The 21,473-nt window shown below is 36.0% G+C and overlaps 1 protein-coding gene across 3 annotated transcripts in view; it reads right to left on the reverse strand.

Moving 5' to 3' along the window:
- Nucleotides 1-21,473, reverse strand: part of Triqk (triple QxxK/R motif containing) — a 71,819-nt gene that overhangs the window by 46,632 nt on the left and 3,714 nt on the right. For 2 of the 3 annotated variants that reach the window (XM_069991048.1, XM_069991047.1), the window contains exon 2: nt 17,680-17,783. The exons of the other annotated variant lie outside the window; for it this stretch is intronic. The gene's annotated coding sequence lies outside the window, so the exon portion shown is untranslated. The remainder of the gene's footprint in view (nt 1-17,679; nt 17,784-21,473) is intronic. 3 annotated transcript variants of the gene reach the window in all.

Below are 21,473 nucleotides of genomic sequence, written 5' to 3' on the forward strand. Positions count from 1 at the left end.
ACCAAAAAAATAATGGAGCTTGTCATCTCAGAAATTATCTAAATTCTCACATCTATAATCCTAGCTACTCAGAAGGCTAAGACTTGAGAATAGCAGTTGGGAGCAATCCTAGACAGATAAAGACTCTTATCTCCAACTAATCTGAGAAAAAGCTAGAAATAGAGGTATGGTTTACGTGGTAGAACACCAGCCTTGTGGCCCTCAGCTCAAGACCCAGTATCTACACAAAAATAAGGATTAAAATAAAGTAAAAAAGTATACATGAACATATGTACTAAACTAAGTTTAACTATTTTCATGGCTAGAAATACATCTTTGAATATTAAAATAACCTTTATACAAAACACTACATATTTTTAAGCATACATCTTTTAAACCAATGAAAGACATGTTCACTGAAGTAAGCTTAAATATATAGAGAAAAACAAATAACTCAAAGAAGCCATCAAAATACCCTTTACAGTTATTTTATTTTGAGTAGATTCATAATTCTGCAATGCATATTTTAAAATGGCTTTATTAGTAAGTACATGCCAAAAGTATAAAACAAAATTGTATAGAGAACTTACATTAAAAACATTCATTATATTTAAGTCCCAAGTGATTATATCATTACCACTCACTAATGTAAGAATTTCTCAAACTGGTAGTTTTTAAACAGTTTGAATATTAAAACTTGTATTTACAAACTATGATGAAAATTACATGCTTATAAAACTACCTAATTATATTAAGAGAAAAATGCAATAAAGCGTATTGGGTTTATAAAATTGAGAAAAGAATGTGTAAAAGGTTAATGAGGAGTAGCACTGGGTAAAACTAATATAATTCTACTACAGAAAATAGAGGAAAACAGATAATGTAATATCGAAAAGCATAATTAAATATTTCTATTAGAAGGGATTGATAAGCATACAATTTTTCAGAGATGAGCCATAATAAGAATGGGAAAAAATAGATATTCTACTTTGTTCTAGAATTTTGGCCTCTGATCTGATTCTCAATTTACTATTCTATAAATATGCAATGCCTTATATAGATATTCACTTAAGAAGATATCAAAGTGCTGCTTGATAATGATGGCTAACTTAACTAAAAGCATTTAGTTCCACAAAAAAATGAAACTAAATAAAAAAACCTTACAATCAAAAGTATGGAAAATGCAGATTCCACATTATTGTTCAAAAGTAGTAACAGTCCAACGTTCCTCAATGGAATCAACTACAGAGCTTAAAATATTAAAATGTAAAATGTTTAGATATTATGGCTAAAATAAAATACACAGAACCTCGGTTATATAAGTGTTTGGTTAATATTGTTTAGTTTCATCAAATTCTGTGTTCCATATTGTGGTGCTCCATTAATGTTGATATCTGTATTATATATCAAGGCAATGTGAAAAGCAAATTATAAAAGACAAAACAAATTATAGAAGACAAATTATAGAAGACAAAAGATTTAAAAAGTAGTAAATTTTGTAAACACTATAAAAAATTGTCTCTCACATGACAAAAAGTGATACAGTAAACTAAAAAGAGTAAATAATAAAATATAAAACAGATTTCAAAGAGATAGCATACAAAAGCTGATCAGGATAGAAAAGAAAAAAATTACAAACAGTATTAGGAGTAAAAAAACATGAATATTAGGAAGTGATTAACATTTAACAGGAAGACTTATATTGATGATAAATATTAGAAGACCAAATCCAGTATACATAATCATTTGGTCTGATGAGTTGATCGGATTACAAAAATACAAGGATAATTTTACATTAAATAATACCATTCTCAGCTGGGCATTGGTGGCCTACACCAGCCTAAGATCTAAGTATCACAGCTCAAAGCCAACCCAGGCAGGAAAGTTTGTGAGACCTTTATCTCCAATAAACCACAAAAGATACAGAAGTGGAGCTGTAGTTCAAATGGTACTATCCTTGAAGAACAACAATAACAAAAAGCTCAGGGATAGCACATAGGCCCTGAATTAAGATTCCAGGACTGGCATACACAAAAAGCATGCACATACATATGATAAGATGTGTGTGTGTTTGTGTGTGTGTGTGTGTGTGTGTGTGTGTGTGTGTGTGTGTGTGTGTGTGTGTGTGTGTGTGTGTGTGTGTGTGTGTGTGTGTGTGTGTGTGTGTGTGATTCTCCATATTAACTAACAGGAGAAAAATGAAGACTTCAATGGATACCCATTGGAATTATATAGAGAAGGAAGGAAGGAAGGAGGAAGGGAGAAAAGCTAGCAAAATGGAATGAAGAGAAGAAAAAATAACTTTTTTTACTCTGTCGAAAGGTAGGTAAACATACAAACATTATCCTTACTAGAGAAAAATCAAAAGCTAAGCAATCATCCTATCACTTGAAGCATTTCCCCTGGACCTATTTTACTTTTATTATTTTTAAAATAGGATCTTGTGTTTTTGCTGGGGCAGAATAGGGGGCTCAGTTCACAATCCTTCTACCATTTATCTCCTGCCTAGCTAAGGTAACCCTTAGCTTGATGGTTGACATAGGGTCTCATTAAGTTTTTGCCCAGTCTGGCCTTAAACATACCAGCATGGCCAGTCAAAACCTGTGTCTTTCAGTGTAATTCTGGGACACAACAAAAGATATTCAAAGCAGCAATGTCTATTACGCTGACAATATGCTATTATGAGGTCTATTATGATTCTGAAATTAATTGTACTTGAGTCATTTTCCCAGAATAAGAGAAAACTATCCAAATGTTGTAATTCTTAGGATTAAGGAAATTATATTTCCTAAACTGTAAAAACAGATGATGCTCATTGTGGCCCAAATGCTAGCAAAAGCTAGTATTTGTCTTATATATTACATAGGATAATTTGACAAGATACAATCATTACTATCATCCTATGTTGCAGCCTCATTATGTAATTCCTCAGATCTTCCACCTTCTAGGTACTTAGTTCAATTTGTTTGAAATACCAGTGGCTGACATTGCTTCCCCACTTCAGGATTACTATGAAACACCATAGCACACAGTGTGTGATCTGATTAAAAAAGAAAAAAAACTGCCCACTAGAGTCAGAGGACAGAGTCAGGTAAAGAGGAGGAACCGTGATTTTAAGTTTGACAAATGAGATATACCAAGGTAGGCAGGAAAATTCTTTTCTTTCCCTTGGTTTAACCAATTGGTTCTTGACATCCTGCTGGAGATGTTCCATATGCAAAAGCAAGAACCAGATTTTTCATGAAGTTATGGCCAGATTAGTAAACTACTAACCAAACTAACCCTAATCATATTCCAGCTTATTGCAGGTAACTGAGATACTCTGTCCTATCAAAACAGTTGTGAATGTTCAATGTGCCCAAAGAATAACTCCCTAAGAGATCTTTAGCAACTTAGTAAGAATAGAAAAGTCAATATGGGGGATCCCAAAGTCTATCCTGTTCTAAATCCAGGTAAAGAGGAAGTTGTGATAGTTATAACAGAGATATAGAGAGTGGAATGTTAAAGGAAAATATAAAAATGTTGTGTGATATGTTTAAGTGGGATTGATACAACGTATTAACACATGAAATGTTGACGTAGAGATCAAAGTCAAAAAAGCAAAAAAATTTCTGTTAAAGGATTTGGTCAATGAGAAATTCTCCAGACCTAGATGAGGTCACTGTCAATCAAATCTTTCTCAGGGAACTGGTATTTTACCTCTGAATAGAGCTCTATACAAAGGTATCTCCAAAAGAGAAAGTTTACCAACAGGGTGCTATTTGGCTCAATAAATTCATTTAAAAAGTCAGTAACGTTCATAATAAAAATTTTCAGGCACAAGAAACTCAGTGCTTTCTAAAAGAATCTAATTGTATTGATATAGTTTACAAACATATTTTGTTACTTCCTTTTGACCCTGGTTCTTTCATATGTGTATGACTAAAATAGAACCTCTCCTTGTTTTAGTTATACCATATAATAAAATTATTTTCTCCCCTAGCTCTTCCTATCTGAATTTATTTGTTATTTAGATATACTATATACTGACTAAAAGAAAGTCCTTTCATCATTTTTATTTTCAAAGAATTTGAGAAATATTTAACTGTTTCTTTTCAGTTGCTTGCTTCTCAATCTTGCAAATTCCATTCAAATTTTTAAAACCTTGTAAGTATAACTCATGCAAAGAAAAAAATGACATTTGTGCAATGAAGTATTATGCTAGAGTGCAGGCATCGCTAATATAAAGAGATGAGAGGTGATATACCAAAGAGGCACCATATTCTTCACTCTTCTTCTCTAACTAAAGACAAAGATGAGGAGTATACTGAAGTGATCAACTTTATTAAAAATCTCATCACTCTGTAACTAAATAATGATTATTTTGTGAATTGAAGAGAGATGTTTAAAAGACGTACTCAGAAATGTAAAAAATTCTTTGGAGATAAATTATTTGCTATTAGTAATTATTTGTTTTATAGGTATAAGCAATGTGATTCAGGATGCCATAGTAATTGGTGAAACTGTGAGTGCTGACAGAGTCAATAGAACATTTAAGTATAAAATGGAGAAAGTAATGGTAGGTGAATATGGTCATAATATTCAATGTACATGTGTGAAAATGGAACCAGGTAATGTGAAAAGATGGTGGAATTGAGATAGAGGGTGAGAAAGATGGAAGGGATGAATGACATGGATCAAGATGTACTGTACTCATAAACTGACATACTGAAACACTTTTGTACAATGACTTAAAGATATATATTTTTGTTGGACCTTCACAATTTGGAAAAAGTACATAAATGTTGACATAACAATTTGCATAATATACCATATTCAAGAGGACAATATCTACAAAAGAGAATATCCACATAATAAATGCATTTTATTCATAATATATTAATAGCAAAATGCTCTTCTTTATGGAATATTCTATATGCATGAATGCATATTCCAAGAGAAAAACATATTACAAAGATTAATTCATACGTAGGCATGGATACTCATTCTTCAGTGTTAATGTGTACCCAAATAGATAAAGTTGTGTTGTTTATGTTTTAAAATGAAGCTAATTCTTAAATTATAAAAGAAGAGATCAAAAATACCTTCTGAAACAAACAGCAGTATTTATTTACATTACAAATAGGAGCAAAGACTGAGGAAAGAAACAGAAATGTGTCTTAAAGTAATATAAGGACTAACAAAATGTTATTTACTCAAAAGAAAATACTCAGAGAAAGAAAAATGCCTAAGGTATCAAAACAGAAAATTACAAAGTGGTTTGTTTAACAACCTAAGCTAACTCGTAAGAGGAAACATTTCCTAGATTACTTTGATGATATATAGAAAAAGATGAGTAAATTATTTCTCAAGTGTTATATATCGAGGAAATAGATCAGTGAAACAAAAAATGTAATATCATCACAGCATACAAACACAAATTTCACATATAGGCAGAAAAAAATCACAGTTTACATTGCATTCATATTTAAAATCAAACATCACTTTTCACATTTTGAATATTTCCCCCCTAAATATGGAAAGAAAAGCAAGCCAGGGCTTTAATATAATTTTTTACAACCTGGAACAGCTGCAAAAAAAAAAAAAAAAACAAATCTTGCTGGAGATAAGCTTGGTTATAAATATCAACACTCCCTTTAAATAAGGGAGTCCAGTTTTCATACCATCTGCCTCTTTCTAAAAGAAAAAAAACATGAAAATCATAAACCAGGACATCCCTTTCAAATAAGACATTTAAAAATGAAAATAGTATGAAGAAGTTGAATTATTATGAGTCCTAGCCTTGTCCTTGTTAGCTCAGATTTAAAAAAGAGAGAGGATTCTGTGATAGTAAACAACTCTTACTGCATGAAAAAAAACTAACCTTAGGAAATTAGTAAGAAAATTTTGTTTTTCAACTTTTTCACATAATTGGCCATAATCATTATCTCTGCTAAACCATCTACTTCCTTTATATTTCATCTTCCAACTTTTCTATTTCCACTTGTTACTTTTGTTACCTCTTTTTTTCCCAAAATTCCTTGAAGTCCATTCCAAATACTGTCAGGTTATTTCGTATATTACCAACAATCTAGTTACCAATGAAATTGTACTTTCCTTTTAATGCAGTTTCTGTACTTTACAAAAAGGTACCTGTGCTTCTCTGAACACTGTCTGTTCTATACTTGAGATCAGTTTGGATGTTGTGTTAAAACCTTCTTTCCTTTTTTTGCGCTTGTTTTTCATTGCTTGTGAATGACTTTGTGACCAAACATTTTGATTTTCCACTGCACCACAACGTTACTATTTTACTAATGAAATCCATAAAACATATCCATTATTTAACTCCTTAAAGCATTAACAAGAGCAATCACAGTTCACCAGGGAAGACACTCAAGAGTGGAAACAGCTACAGAAATCAGTGCTGGGACATGAAAACTTGAACTGCAGTGGAATGGTGACTGGAGGGTAGTGCACATAAGCCTGAAAGTCAAAAACTCTTCAGGGGCTGTCAGGAAGGTGAAGACCCTAAATATCTGTGGGTTTTATTTCAGGAAGATCAAAACAGGCTTTTTCAGTAAATATTAAAGGAACATCTCTGTGTGCCTCCACGCTACAGGGCTGGGGGGTGGGGGGGTGCATGAAAAACAGGCACTTTAAAAATATAACATTGCTGGGTGCCAGTGTCTCATGCCTGTAATCCTAGCTACTCAAGAGGCTGAGATCTAAGGATGGCGGTTCAAAGCCAGCCCAGGCAGGAAAGTCAATAAGATTCTTATCTCCAATAACCTGCCAGAAAACCAGAAGTGGTACTGTGGCTCAAGTGGTAAAGTGCTAGACTTGAGCTGAAGAGTTGAGAGACAGTGCCCAGGCCCAGAGTTCAAGCCCACGATGGACAAAAATTAAATAAAAATAAAATAAAAATATACCATACTATTCTGTTGTTAAAAAATTCAGTTAGGGAAAGGGGGACCAAGATGACGACAGTAGGGGCAGTAGGGAAACGCCACAGCTCTCCCCAACCAAAAAGAGACTTCCAGTTCCAACGCTTAATCTCCCCAAGAGATGGACAACAACAAAAAGACTGGGCCTGGCCAGCCAGCCCGGCTGGGGCTGCCAGAATCCCAGAAACATGGGGGGAAGGGGGGCTGCCTGCAGATCACCCGTGCAGAAGCTGCCTGAGGAACCGGTCTGCAGACCCGACCCGCTGATCTAGATGAACGGAGAAACCTCCGAGCTGGGAGTCTGCACAACGATCCCACCCCCGTGTCCCTCACTCTCCATCCAAGCAGAGAGGCTCCATCCCGGCAAAGCCACTGGACCCCATGGCGGGAACCCCAGAGCTACATGGGATGCCCACAGAACACCAGAGTAGAAGACCTGCAAGGAACTGGCGCAGATCCAGAGAGTGCAAAGAGAGACAAACTCCAGCGCTCAGAACCTGCTCGGAGGCTGCTAGAGTCCCAGAGACACAGGGGGCTGTCTGCAGATCACCCATGCAGACCCGCTGATCACAATGCAGGGAGAAACCTCCAAGCCCGGAACTCGGCCCCATGACGGGAGCCCCAGAGCTACACGGGATGCCCACAGAACACCAGAGCAGAAGACCTGCAAGGAACTGGTGCTGATCCGGAGAGTGCAAACAGAGACAAACCCCAGCGCTCAGAACCTGTATGGAGGCACCGCCCCCACCCCTCAGGCAGTGGCCGGAGGCCCATCCTGCGGTAACCCAACAGTGTCCCCATCTCGAAGTGTGGACCCTACAGCATTGACCAAGGCAGAGACAGAAGAGAATCACACAGAGACACCATCACCCAGCCCAGCCTGCAACCACCTCAACTGAACTCTGATTGCAACAGCAACTGATGACCTACATCACACATGAGGCCCTGGATCTGATTCCTCAGCACCACATAAGCAGAAAGGGCCAGAAGTGGTGCTGTGGCTCAAATGGTAGGGTGCCAGCCTAGAGCTGAAGAGCTGAGGAACAGCACCCAAGCCCAGAGTTCAAGCCCACAACCAACCCAAAAAACCCATCAGGAGCCCATAGCAGACTCCAGTATCTGGGAGAGTGCATCCAGCACCTCTGATCTTGCCAAGAGCACCTGGAGGAGCAAACAAGAGCAGTCTAGGCTGCTCAACCCTTCCAAAGGCGGGAGCTGCCAGTGATCTCCAGCAGAGAACCGAGAACCCTATGTGGATCAGACCAGCAGCTGGAGGTCGGCCCCCAACAGAACCGAGATCAGGTACAGACTCTACCACATCAGAAAGAGCAACCAAGCAAAGACAGACACCTATTGACCAAAACCAAATTTTAGATTAGTCTCCAATAATCCCTGAACCCCCATGTGAAAATCACAGAGAAAAATTACAAGATTTATCAACCCCCAGGATAGCAAGCTATCCCCAATAGCCAGCAGCAACCCAGGGGAGAGCCCCAGTGGGAGCAAAGCAGGAATGAAAGACAAAAGCTACATCCAAGGGATGCTGGAGGCAATGACTCAAGAAATAAAGTGAGAAATAGACTAGAAATGGAAAGAACACAGGGACGAACTATCGAAAGAGACGCAGGATCTCAAACACGAGGTACACGCAAAAATAGAGGCAGTACATATCTCACTAAGAAGTGAGATAAATGCCAAAATAGAGGCAGCACATACCTCATTAAGAGGTGAGATCAGTACTTTGAGAACCAACATTGAATCCATAAATGAGTCCATTTCCTCCATGCAAACCACAATGGAAGCCACAATTAACAGAGTGAACAAAATGGAATGTAGAGTATCAGATACAGAAGACAGAATACACCAACTGGACCAAAAAATAACAGATATGGAAAAATCACTTAAATTATGCCAAAGGGAAATTCAAGAGCAAGCAGATAATGCCAAGAAATTTAACCTTCATATAATTGGAGTGGATGAGGAATATCAAAGCAAGGGAATGCAACATCTATTCAACAAAATAATCAGTGAAAAATCTTCCCTATCTCAAAAAAGAACATCTTACCTACATAACAGAAGCATATAGAACACCTAACAAGCAAGATCCCAGGAGAAACATTTCTAGACACATTATAGTAAAAATTATAGATCTGAATAATAAGGAAACAATCTTGCATGCAGCAAAAATGAAGGAGCTATACTACAATGGGAAAAAAAATTAGAATCACTGCAGATCTCTCCACACAAACACTGAAGGCAAGAAAGGCCTGGGAAAGTACCATATGAGCCCTGAGAGCCAATAACTGCCAACCCAGACTGATATACCTGGCAAAGCTAGCATTCACATTCGATGGAGAGCTGAAAATTTTTAATAGCAAAGAAAAACTAAATGAATACATAAACATAAAGCCAGCATTACAAAGAATACTAAGAGGGGGAATACAACCTGAAGAAAGCAACCAGGAACTGGGACCTGCACCCAGACAGGCATTAATAGAAGTCTAACAGCAAGCACAGGAAGAAAGGAAAGAAGAAAAACTGAGGAAAACAGGGAATGACCGGGACCACAATGCATCTCTTTATACTATCTCTTAATATTAATGGGCTTAATTCTCCAATCAAAAGAAAAAGAACTACAGATTGGTCAGAAAACATGACCCATCCATCTGTTGCCTTCAGGAGACCCACCTCTCAGCCAAACATACAAACAAACTCAGAGTGAAGGGCTGAAAAAGGATCTACCAATCAAAATGCCCCCAGTAAGAAAGCAGGTGTAGCAATCCTGATATCTGACAAAATAAACTTTTCATTAAAATCAATACAAAAAGACAAGGATGACACTACATATTAATACAGGGAACAATCCAAGAGGAGGATATTACCCTCATCAACTTATATTGCCCAAACATTGATGCACCCAGATATGTTAAGCAAATAATCTAAAACTTACAGAATAAAATAGATCCCAATACGATAATTCTAGGAGACTTTAACACCCCACTCTCACCAAAGGACAGGTCTACCAACAAGAGGATTGGCAAAGAAGCTACTGAATTAAGTGAAGCCATACTTCAAGCGGAATTAACTGATATCTACCGAGTATTTCACCCTAAAACAACACAGAACACATTCTTCTCAGCAGCTCATTGAACTTTCTCCAAAATAGACCATATCATAGTTCATGCAAGGAACTTAAGCAAATACAAGGGGATTGACATAATCCCCTGTATCCTATCTGACCACAGTGGAATCAAGCTAGTTCTCAATAACAAAGCATACTGCAGAAATTACTCTAATACATGGAAATTGAACAGCACACTTCTTAGCAATGCCTGAGTAATGGAAGAGATCAAAGGAGAGATAAAAAAATTTCCTACAACTCAATGAAAATGAAAACACCTTACAAAGAAACTTGTGGGACACAGCAAAAGCAGTCCTGAGGGGCAAATTTATTGCCCTCAGTTCCCACATCAAGAAAATAGAGACAGACCAAATAAATAATTTCATGTTGCAATTAAAACAGCTAGTAAAACATGAAAAAATGAAACATAAAGTTACTAGACGGAGCCAGATAACCAAACTAAGAGCAGAAATTAATGGATTAGAGAATCAGAGAACCATAGCCAAAATTAACCAAACAAAAAGCTGGTTCTTTGAAAAAATAACTAAAATTGATAGACCATTGGCAAGATTAATTTTAAAAAGAAGAAAGGAAACCCATATTAACAGGATTAGGAATGCCACGGGAAAAATCACAACATGTACCCAAGATATCCAAACAATCTTAATGGACTACTTTCAAAAGTTATACTCTCTAAAGGAAGAAAACCTGACAGAAATGGATGCATTTTTAGAGAAATACAAGTTGCCCAAACTGAGCAAAGAAGAAGTAAATCAATTAAATAAGCCAATATCCTACAACGAGATACAGGAAGCAATCAGAAGTCTTCCAACAAAAAAAAAGCCCAGGACCAGATGGATTCAAGGCAGAATTCTATAAGACCTTTAAAGAAGAACTAATACCCACACTCCTCAAGCTCTTCAGAGAAGCAGAGAAGGAGGGAGCTATCCCAAACTCATTCTACGAAGCCAATATCACACTCATCCCCAAACCAGGCAAAGACCCAACCAAAAAAGAGAATTACAGGCCAATTTCCTTGATGAACACAGATGCAAAGATCCTTAACAAGATTCTAGCTAACAGAATCCAGAAACACATAAAAAAAATCATACACTATGACCAGGTAGGCTTCATCCCAGAGTTGCAGGGATGGTTTAACATACGTAAGTCAATAAATGTAATCCAACACATCAACAGAGCCAAGGTCAAGAATCACATGATTATCTCCACAGATGCAGAAAAGGCCTTTGATAAAATTCAACATTCATTCATGCTAAAAGCTCTGGAGAAAACAGGAATAGAAGGAACATTTCTTAAAACAATAAAAGCCATCTACAACAGACCAATAGCCAATATTATACTTAATGGGGAAAAGCTACAACCAATTCTCTTAAAATCAGGAACAAGGCAAGGATGCCTATTGTCTCCACTCCTCTTCAATATAGCCCTGGAACACTTATCCAGGGCAATAGGGCAAGGAAAAGACATTAAAGGGATCCGCATAGGGAAAGAAGGAGTTAAACTATACCTTTTTGCAGATGACATGATACTATACCTTCATGATCCCAAAACCTCCATCCCCAAACTCTTAGAAATCATAAATCACTTTGGCAAAGTAGCAGGATACAAAATCAACCCACAAAAATCAATTGCCTTCCTGTGCAAGCAGAAAGGGAAATAATTCACAATAACCTCCCCAAAAATAAAATATTTAGGAATTAACCTAACCAAAGATGTAAAAGAACTATTTAATGAAAACTATAAAAAGTTAAAGAAAGAAATTTCAGAAGACACTAGGAAATGGAAAGACCTCCCATGCTCTTGGATAGGCAGACTTAATATAGTGAAAATGGCAATACTGCCAAGATTAATATACAAATTCAATGCAATTCCTACCAAAATCCCAATGACGTACATCTCTGAAATACAGAAAACAGTCCAAAAAATTCATATGGAACAACAAAAGACCTAGAACAGCCAAAACAATTCTAGGGAATAAAGACAACATGGGAGGGATATTCATGTCGAACTTCAAACTCTACTACAGAGCTATAATAACAAAGACAGCATGGTACTGGCACAAAAACAGACCCGAAGACCAATGGAATAGAATAGAAGATCCAGAAATAAATCCACAGGCCTACAGTCAGCTGATATTTGACAAAGGAGCCAAAGACATACAATGGAAGAAACACAGCCTCTTTAACCACTGGTGCTGGGAAAACTGGGTGGCCACATGCAGAAGACTAAAAGTGGACCCCAGCCTATCACCATGCACCAACATCAACTCAAAATGGATTAAAGACCTTAAATTAAACCTGAATCTCTGAACCTACTGCAAGACAGAGTAGGAGAGACAGTTGAACTTATAGGCACAGGAAGGAACTTCCTGAACAGAGTCCCAGGGTCACAACAAATTGGAGAGAGACTCAACAAATGGGACTATCTTAAAATAAAAAGCTTCTGCACAGCTAAAGCTATCGAAACCAAGCTAGAAATACAACCAACTAATTGGGAAAAAATATTTACCAGCAATATGTCAGACAAGGGGTTAATATCCAGTATATACAGGGAACTCAAGAAACTAATCCCTCCCAAACCTAACAAACCAATTACTAAATGGGCAAGGGAACTAAAGAGAGACTTCTCAGATGAAAAAATAAAAATGGCTAAGAAACACATGAGGAAATGTTCACCATCCGTGGTTGTGAAGGAAATGCAAATAAAGACAACCCTGAGATACCACCTTACCCCAGTCAGAATAGCCCACATCCTCAAGTCAGCCAACGACAAATGCTGGAGGGGATGCGGAGAAAAAGGAACCCTATTACACTTCTGGTGTGAATGTACACTTATACAACCACTTTGGAAAGCAGTCTGGAGGGTCCTCAGAAAGCTAAATATTGACCTCCCTTATGACCCAGTCATACCACTTCTAGGCATCTATCCTGAACAACAGGAACTGGTATACAAGGACACATGCACCTCCATGTTTATTGCAGCACTGTTCACAATAGCTAGGATATGGAAACAACCCAGATTCCCTACCACAGATGAATGGATCCAAAAATTGTGGTATATTATTATACCACAATTATATATTATGGAATATTATGCAGCCATTAGAAATGAAAAAATAATGGCATTTGCAGGGAAATGGATAGAGCTAGAAGAAATCATGTTGAGCAAGGTAAGCCAAGAACAAAGAGACAAATGGTACAACATGGTCTTCCTGATAAGTGGATGTTAAATCCAAAATGTTAGGTGATACGACAAAATTAACAGGACTTAAGAAACAAAGAACTTCCACTCATCTGGTCGAACCACTACTAAATAACCCCATGCTGCTGATCACATGTATTGTGTAAATGTGTACATCGTTATATGTTATAGACCATGATAGACAATTTGCTCCAGGAAAGTTAGAATGAGTTTGTGACTTTAAATGAGCATCACTTTCCCACAACACTGTGAAATTTGGGAACTTAAGTAATCACTTAATCACAATTAAAAAAAAAAATCAGAAAACTAGAAGTGGCGCTATGGCTCAAGTGGTAGAGCATGAGCCTTGAGCTGAATTGCTCAGGGACAGCTCCCAGGCCTAGAGCTCAAGTCCCACTACTGACAAAGAGAGAGAGAGAGAGAGAGAGAGAGAGAGAGAGAGAGAGAGAGAGAGAGAGAGAGAGAGAGAGAGAGAGAGAGATCTTTCATGCGATTGTTTCTAACATATTTATAAGATTATGTCTTTGTTGCTTTCTATGTCCCTCCCTCATGGTATAACCCCTGCTTTCACTATATATGATGTTGGTATATGTGGAGGGGAAAAACAAATCCTTAAAACAGGGATACAGGAGGACCCATTGCAACAATGAGATGTACAAGTCATTATGTCAAAAAAAGAACTTTACAACTTTGGTGGGGGAATGGGGGAGGATGTGAAGGGATGGGAAGGGGAAACAAAGGAGGAGGCTACAATGCTTGATAAGAAATGTACTCATTATCTTGCCCATGTAATTGTAACCCCTCTGTACAGTATTTTCACAATAAAAAAACACGTTTATAAAAAAATAAAGAAAAGACCTGTAATATACAGGTCTTACAGAATTTCCCTGTTCTATCAGTGATCATGTCTATACAATTAAATCTCAATAAAACCACCAGAAGCCAGGAAAAAAAAATTAAGTTAGGAGAAACTAATTTACCATGCCTAACAACCTAGAGGCAGGGAAATACCTGTTTCAGCCCTCTATAGCCATCTTGTCCAGGTAAGAAGGAAGAACTGAGAAACACTTGTAAAGTTTACAGTTAAAAAGATGAAAAGACCTAATCACCAGACTCACCCTACATCTTGCCATATCACTGTACTTTCTGTTTTTTATTAATAAGTGTTTTTTATTGTGAAAATACCATATAGAGGGGTTACAATTACATAAGCAAGGTAATGAGCCCCCTCTCGAAGTTGTAAAGTTCATTTTTCAACATAACGTCTTGTACATCTCATTGTTGCAATGGGCCCACCTGTATCCCTATTTAAACAATGTGTTCTCTTCCCCTCCACAAAATATACCAACATCGAATACAGTGAAAACAGAGGTTATACCGTGGGGGAGAGACCTAAAAAGCAACAAAGAAATCATCTTATAAATATGTTAGAAACAATAGCAAGAGAGAAAAACCATTTGATTCCTTATCTTGGGGTTCATTTCGCCTAACAAGTTTCAATAATTCAAAACTAACTACTTTCTAAAAATATTGAGTGAAAAATTTTTAAAGTAAGCAATTTTAACAGTATGCATGCATGCATGTATTTATGAATTTATGTGTGTGAACCTGAAGCCTTGAACTTGCCTGGCAAGAGCTCTACCACTTGAGCAATACCTCCAGCAGCAATTCATAAATTTCAGATTGCTCACTGTTCCATGCAATGTAATTACACTTTGTCCCATGTATCCCCATTGTATAAGCTCAACCCTTAGTAGCTAGCTACCTTGTTTCGCATATCACTTATCACAGGATCACAGCGATTGTATCCATATAATCTTCATTATATTTAATAATGGCCTCAAAGGAAAAAAGCAGTTATGCTGACAGTTCAAATATGGAAGATATCCCACAAAGTGCTTCCTCTAAATAACAAGGTGAAAATACAACAGAATATTTTTTAAAAAAGGAGGAGAGATACCATATTTATGTAACTTTTATTGAACTTCCATCTTATTGTTGGTTATTGTTATTAATCTCTTACTGTGCTTAATTTAAACATTTAGGTTTATTGGAAATACATATGTAGAGGAAAAATGGAAATAATATTCAATACCGTGATTGGGCTGGTCAACCCTTACTGTCTTAGAATTTACTCCTAGCTTCTGCAGCTCCATTTTGCTTTTTGACTCCATCTTAAAGATAGAACTGCACTAGTTCCTTAACGTTTGGTATTTAAAGATGTATGTAGCCACTGTTCTGTTTGTGCTCCTAGGAAATGACACAGAGATAATTATAGAAGCTGGTCAGGCTGCCCTCCTCGATGCCTGCTTACAGCATTGTCTTATAACACTTCTGTAACTTTTTGCTTGACTTGCACCTGCAGATAAGAACTATTATGGACTTTCCATCCCTGAGCAAACAAGGAGGTGGTTTTTCTGCTTTAGAAGGGGCCATGAAACTAGGTTTGAGACTACACTTTTGGGCACCTGACTGCCCAGTATAGTCCTGGCAGGTAATAAAGACTTTCTGTTGGCTGTACTCTATATGTCCATGTGGTCTCTCCTGGTGGTCTTCTCCACAACAATACTATCGTTTCAAACATCTACTAGGGTTTATAATGTGTCTCATGTAGGTAAGTTGTGGGGCAGAGAAACTATTGTACTAAAGGACTATGTTCAGCTTTTCTTTTCATTCAGTATATCATGTCTAATTCTCAAGAAAAAAAATTCAAGGTGCATCAAATTTTAAGAAAATAAAAAGGCACAATTAAGAAAGCATCAAACCAGATTCAGCAGGAATGTTGGAATTATCAATGTAAGGACTTAAAACAATGAATAATATATTAATGTAGTAAGGCCTCTAATAGATAAAGTAGACAGCTTGAAAAAACAGATGGACAAGTTAAACAAGAGATGGAAACCCTAAGAGAAAAGCTAAAAGAAATGCTATATATCAAAAACACCGTAATAGAGATGAAGAATGCCACTAGTGAGCTAAAGAATCTGTCCATTTGCACACAGAAAACAGGAACTTATATAACTGAAAAAGAGAGCAAAGAGTGAAAGAAATCAAAACAAAAAATGAAGATTGGAGAACAATTATAAAAAGTGTAGGTTATGCATAGTGCAAAAGAAAGAAAAAATAATGAGAATCACCTAAGTCAATATTAAACAGCAAACCAAGATCAAGAAAGCCCAGACGATAAATTCATAAATTAAAAAATATACCTAGGCTATTATTTTCAAACTATAAAATGTTAAAAGATAAAGAAATAGTTTTGAAAGAAGTCAAAGCACTATACCTCTAAGACTCCTACCATAACAAATAAGAATTGTATCTCACTTCGTAGAAATCATGGGTTAGGTAAGAGGTAAGTACATGGAAGAGTTTTACACTTACCTATCCATTTTGCTATGAACCTAAAATTGATCTTTAAAAAACTAAATAAGATGCTATGAAAATAATATATAAATACTTAACTAGTTTAGATTCATCTCCCCATTATAAAATAATTGAGATTTTATTATCACTTTAATCAAGATCAGCCAAAACGCCTTACCTTCATGTGCTTATATTGATATGACAAATAGTGACAATAAGCAAAGAGAACTACTGTATATCACTTGGTGAATAGTGATGAGCACTAAAAGCAGTATTAACTATTTACTAATGTTACAGGCCCATTTAAATGAGGAAGATCCCTTTTAAAGAGACAGATGCATAGGAAAGTAAGAAATAATCCCAGGGTGTAAAACAAATGCAAAAACTTTAAGATGAGAAATTCCTGGAGTGTTCAAATAAAAATAAAGCAATTAGTACACCTGCAACAAGTGAATGAGAATGAGAATAAAAACAAAAGGTCAGGTCCTGCAAAGAAATAAAGGTATAGCTTTTATTTTAAGTGAAATGGAGAACCATAAAAGGGCACTGAGTAACATCAGTAGTGGGAGAGACAGTAGATGAGAGTAAAAGTATGAGGGTCCATGCTTTTCATTCTGTGCCATATTTACTCTCTCCAAAATGTGGAGTATGGATGTACCAATTAAGAAATATTTAAAATATTGTTTAAAATGATGGTATGTTTATTAATTAGTATGCAGCAACACTGATTAAAACCAACATGTAATTATGAAAACATGATTAAAGTATAATAATAGACCAAATATCAAGAGACTAAGAAGTAAACGTAGCAGCCAATCAGAAGACATAATAAAAATGATTTAATAAATCAGACAAAAATATTCACAGTTCTATAAATCTTGCTTCATTTGCTTTCATTTGTCTAATATCACAAAATAAATACATACAAAAACATTTGCAGAAGAAGGAATCATGTTCATAACCCTGGTTCATTTCCCAAAGCAAAGGACTCAAAACAAGAAAACCAAATTGAAAGGAAATAAGCCACAAATCAAAGCACCTTTTAGCAAATGTTAAATCAAGTAAACGCACCTTGTGTTGTGTTCTTGATGCTGCCAAGTCTGAAATCTGGAGGACCACCCACACATAAGATGTGTCCAAACCAATTCTCTAATGAGTCAGATCTGCCTTCACTCCTGGCAAATACAATTCCAAATATCAAAAATAATATATTTTAATTGCTTGCTCGACAAGAAATGTATTCATTACCTTACTCATGTAACTGTAACCCCACTGTACAGCATCTTTACAATAAAATAAAATTATATATATATATAAATATATATACATATATATATCTTTTAAAATTACTTTTCCTACTGGAATGGGAAATAAGAATATAAGAAAATTATTAAATGAACTCCAGTTCCAAAACTGTTTGCAAAATGGACTCAGTTCAAAGACTATTAGTTTGGTAACTCTATTATCTTTTTGATTCAAAAATACATCCGAATATACATGGAAGAAATATATAAGTATATTTGAAAAGTAATTCATTTTATGTCTCCTTTTCACAAGGTCCTATTCCAAGATAAGGGTTCTGAGAAGTTCTCTACAGGAACTGTACTGTATCGCCCATGTTCCAGTTAAGGAGTGGAGTTACTTCCCCATTCTGGATCAAGATGGAATGTAGAGAGGCTAATTTCAATTTTTTTTTATTACTTCAATTTGTACAGGGTTGATTTACCAAAAGAATGCATTTAATCAAAAATAAAATATTTAGAAAAAAAGTTAAGAGCAAAATTTCATTTTAATTAGGAGTGTCTTACATGTAACAGCCAAAACAAAAGCTAGAAAAAGAAAAACATCTGAACAAATCTTCCGTTTCTTAAAGACCATAATAAGAGAAAAGATTTTCAAATCACAGGTATAATAAAGGTCCATTGGCCAGTAGGCCTTATAGTCCCTCAACTCTGACCATCTTTACCTATTTTATGTGCTAGTCTCTGAACTCTATTTTCTAATGGCATAATCCTATTGACAACTTAATAGCATTACAAGGCTTGTTCACCTACTTCAATGTTATCATAACTGCCGCCTAATCTACCTTGACTTCATAGGCATTCTTTAAGACCTTGTGTCAATTATCTACTTTATACTTTACTTGTACAATTTACCTACAGTTGTCAGACAATCTGTATCTGATTGACATATTACTTCCTTACTGAAGACTGTAGATGCCTAGAAGAATAATCATTTTTATTTTAACACACAATAGTAAAATATTCATTGTTAAAATATGGAAATACTATCTGATTTTTGTCCTTAGTTTGGTTCTAAAATCTTTGCAGCAATCTTGTTTCATATGTATGGCTAGAAAAGAGAGGCCTGGAGCTGGTGGCTCACGCCTGTAATCCTGGTTACTCAGGAGGGCTGTGATCTGAAGAGCACAGTTCAAAGCCAGCCCCAGCAGGAAAGTCTGTGAGACACTTATTGCCAATAAACCACCAGAAAATCGGAAGTGGCACTGTGGCTCAAGTGGTAGAGCGCTAGCCTTGAGCTGAAGAGCCCGGAGTTCAAACCCCACGATCAACAAAAAAAAGAAAGAAAAGAGAACCTCTGGAATGTTAAATGTAAATAATAATATTTTTATGCTAACTCCAATTCATAAGAGATGACAGAGATGCAGAAGTGAGTAAAACAAAGAAACAGAGGTCGGAAGCAAAGTCAGGTAGTAATGGTCACTATGACATGTAATACCCTGATGAGTAGTGAAAAGTACTGCTCACATGTCCACTTCTTTGCAATGCAGCCATGAGCAATACAGAAACAAGAGAATTTGGCTCTGTTCTACAAAAACATTACTTATAAACAATAAAAGTGGAATTTCATAGACTTGAGAATTTCACAAAATTATCCTTTCGATATTTTTAAGCCATTTAATACTATAAGAATCACTCAAAGCACTCATGGCATCAGAAACAGCAAAGGCAACTATTGTCAATGGCTTTGATATACTTTATTTATACTCTTCCATTATTAGGTTTCATCCCTGTCCTAAATAACCAGAATTTGTCAATTTATTTTAATCTCAGTTGTCATGATTGAATCAATGTTCATAACTAGTGCCTTCTCATACAAATGATTTTTGTACATTTGCATTTAAATTTTTATTAGTTTTAATAAATTATTTAGAGTCAATTTCATATTCTAGAATTCTATAGTATAATATCAGTTATCACACACACAAACACACATACACACACATATACATCATGGCTTTTGTATTCATATCACACAATCTTAGAGCTGAGTAGACATGAAGTAGACTTCCTTTTATACATAAGAGTGGTTTTCTGCTGCTCCCATACTAGAAACAACAAAAAAAAACTCATGTTAATGATTTTTAAGACTCCCAAAACATTGCTTTGTTGTCTTTCAGCATCTGGTAATACAGAAAACAAGTCTGAAACCAGTCCATTTTTTACTTCTTGTTATTATCTCCCTTTTCTTTTCATTCAATATGATTGTGTCTTTATCATTGCAATTTAAAATTTTCTGATTTTTTTGCTTCTTTAAACATCATATGTTACATAAAAAGATTTTCTTTGCATTCATGAGTCTTTGCAGCTTAAGAAGAATTTTATTTCCTATTATATACTTGCTTATTACTTTTCTTTCAGATTTTCTGTTCTATTCTGGTCCATCTTTAGAACTTTAAATAGTGTATTGTATAGTCTGAACGGTACTGAGGTTTAAACTCAGAGCTTCATTATGGCTAAAAAGTTTCTTGAAAGCCAGGTGCTAGTGGCTTATGCCTGCAATCCTAGCTACTCAGGGGGCTGAGACTTGAGGATCACGGTTCAAAGTCAGCACAGGCAGGAAAGCTGACGATACTCTTAATTCAAATTAGCCACCAGAAAACCTGGATGTGGGGCTGTGGCTCAAAGTGGAAGAATGCTAGCTGGGACAACACCCAGGCCATGAGTTCAAGCTCCATGACTAACCAAAAAGAAATATTTTCTTGAAAGCATCAACTATTATTTAAAAATATCTATCACTGTCATTTCAGTCATGGGGAAAGGATATTTTAAATTATATTCTTTCCTTTTTCTTGTTGATGGTACTGGGTTTGAACTCAGGTACTTGAGCTTGCTAAGTAAATGTTCTACCACTAAAGACACATCCCTTTCTTTGTTTTCTAATTGTTCTTTGGATGTGGTCTCACAGTTTTACCTGGAGTTGGCCTCAGGCTTCAATCCTCCTACCTATGCCTCCTGAATAGTTGGAATTATTGATATATACTACCAAACCTGATTTAATTATTTAGATAGGGTCTCACTAATTTTTTTCTATGTTGGCTCAAACATGGTCTTTCTAATTATCTTACCCAAGTAGCTAGGTGATGCATGCTTAAGAGAATTATTTTCTCACTCTATGTTCTATATTTTAAGACCTTCATAATTGGAGAAAATCTACTGATACAAAAAAATGTGAACAAATACTAAAGAAAATCTGGCTTAATTTCATGTTTCTTCATGAAGCAATTTCTTGGCTGCAGCAATGCTTCTCAATAGGAGCTTTGTGGCCCTTCTGAAGTGAAAGAAAAGATTCTTCATCACCTTTATCACCCATTATTTAGAATCCTTGGGCTTCAGAGTTCTCAAATCCAAGAACAGTTCTTATAAAGACATTATTTTAATTTTAAAACATTCTCACAGATTTCAGGTAACTCAGAATTATCACTCAATCATAAGCTGGAGCACTGAGATAATATTCATGGCCTCAGATCCCACCTTGATATCCAACTTCCCAAAAGAAGAAACAAGTGGTTGAAATTCCTTGGTCCAGAGACCAAGCAGTATTTCTGCTGGATTAAAATCTAG

This window comes from Dipodomys merriami, unplaced genomic scaffold (assembly GCF_024711535.1).
Source record: "Dipodomys merriami isolate MVZ:Mamm:240054 unplaced genomic scaffold, mDipMer1.0.p SCAF_4, whole genome shotgun sequence".
Classification (NCBI taxonomy): domain Eukaryota; kingdom Metazoa; phylum Chordata; class Mammalia; order Rodentia; family Heteromyidae; genus Dipodomys; species Dipodomys merriami.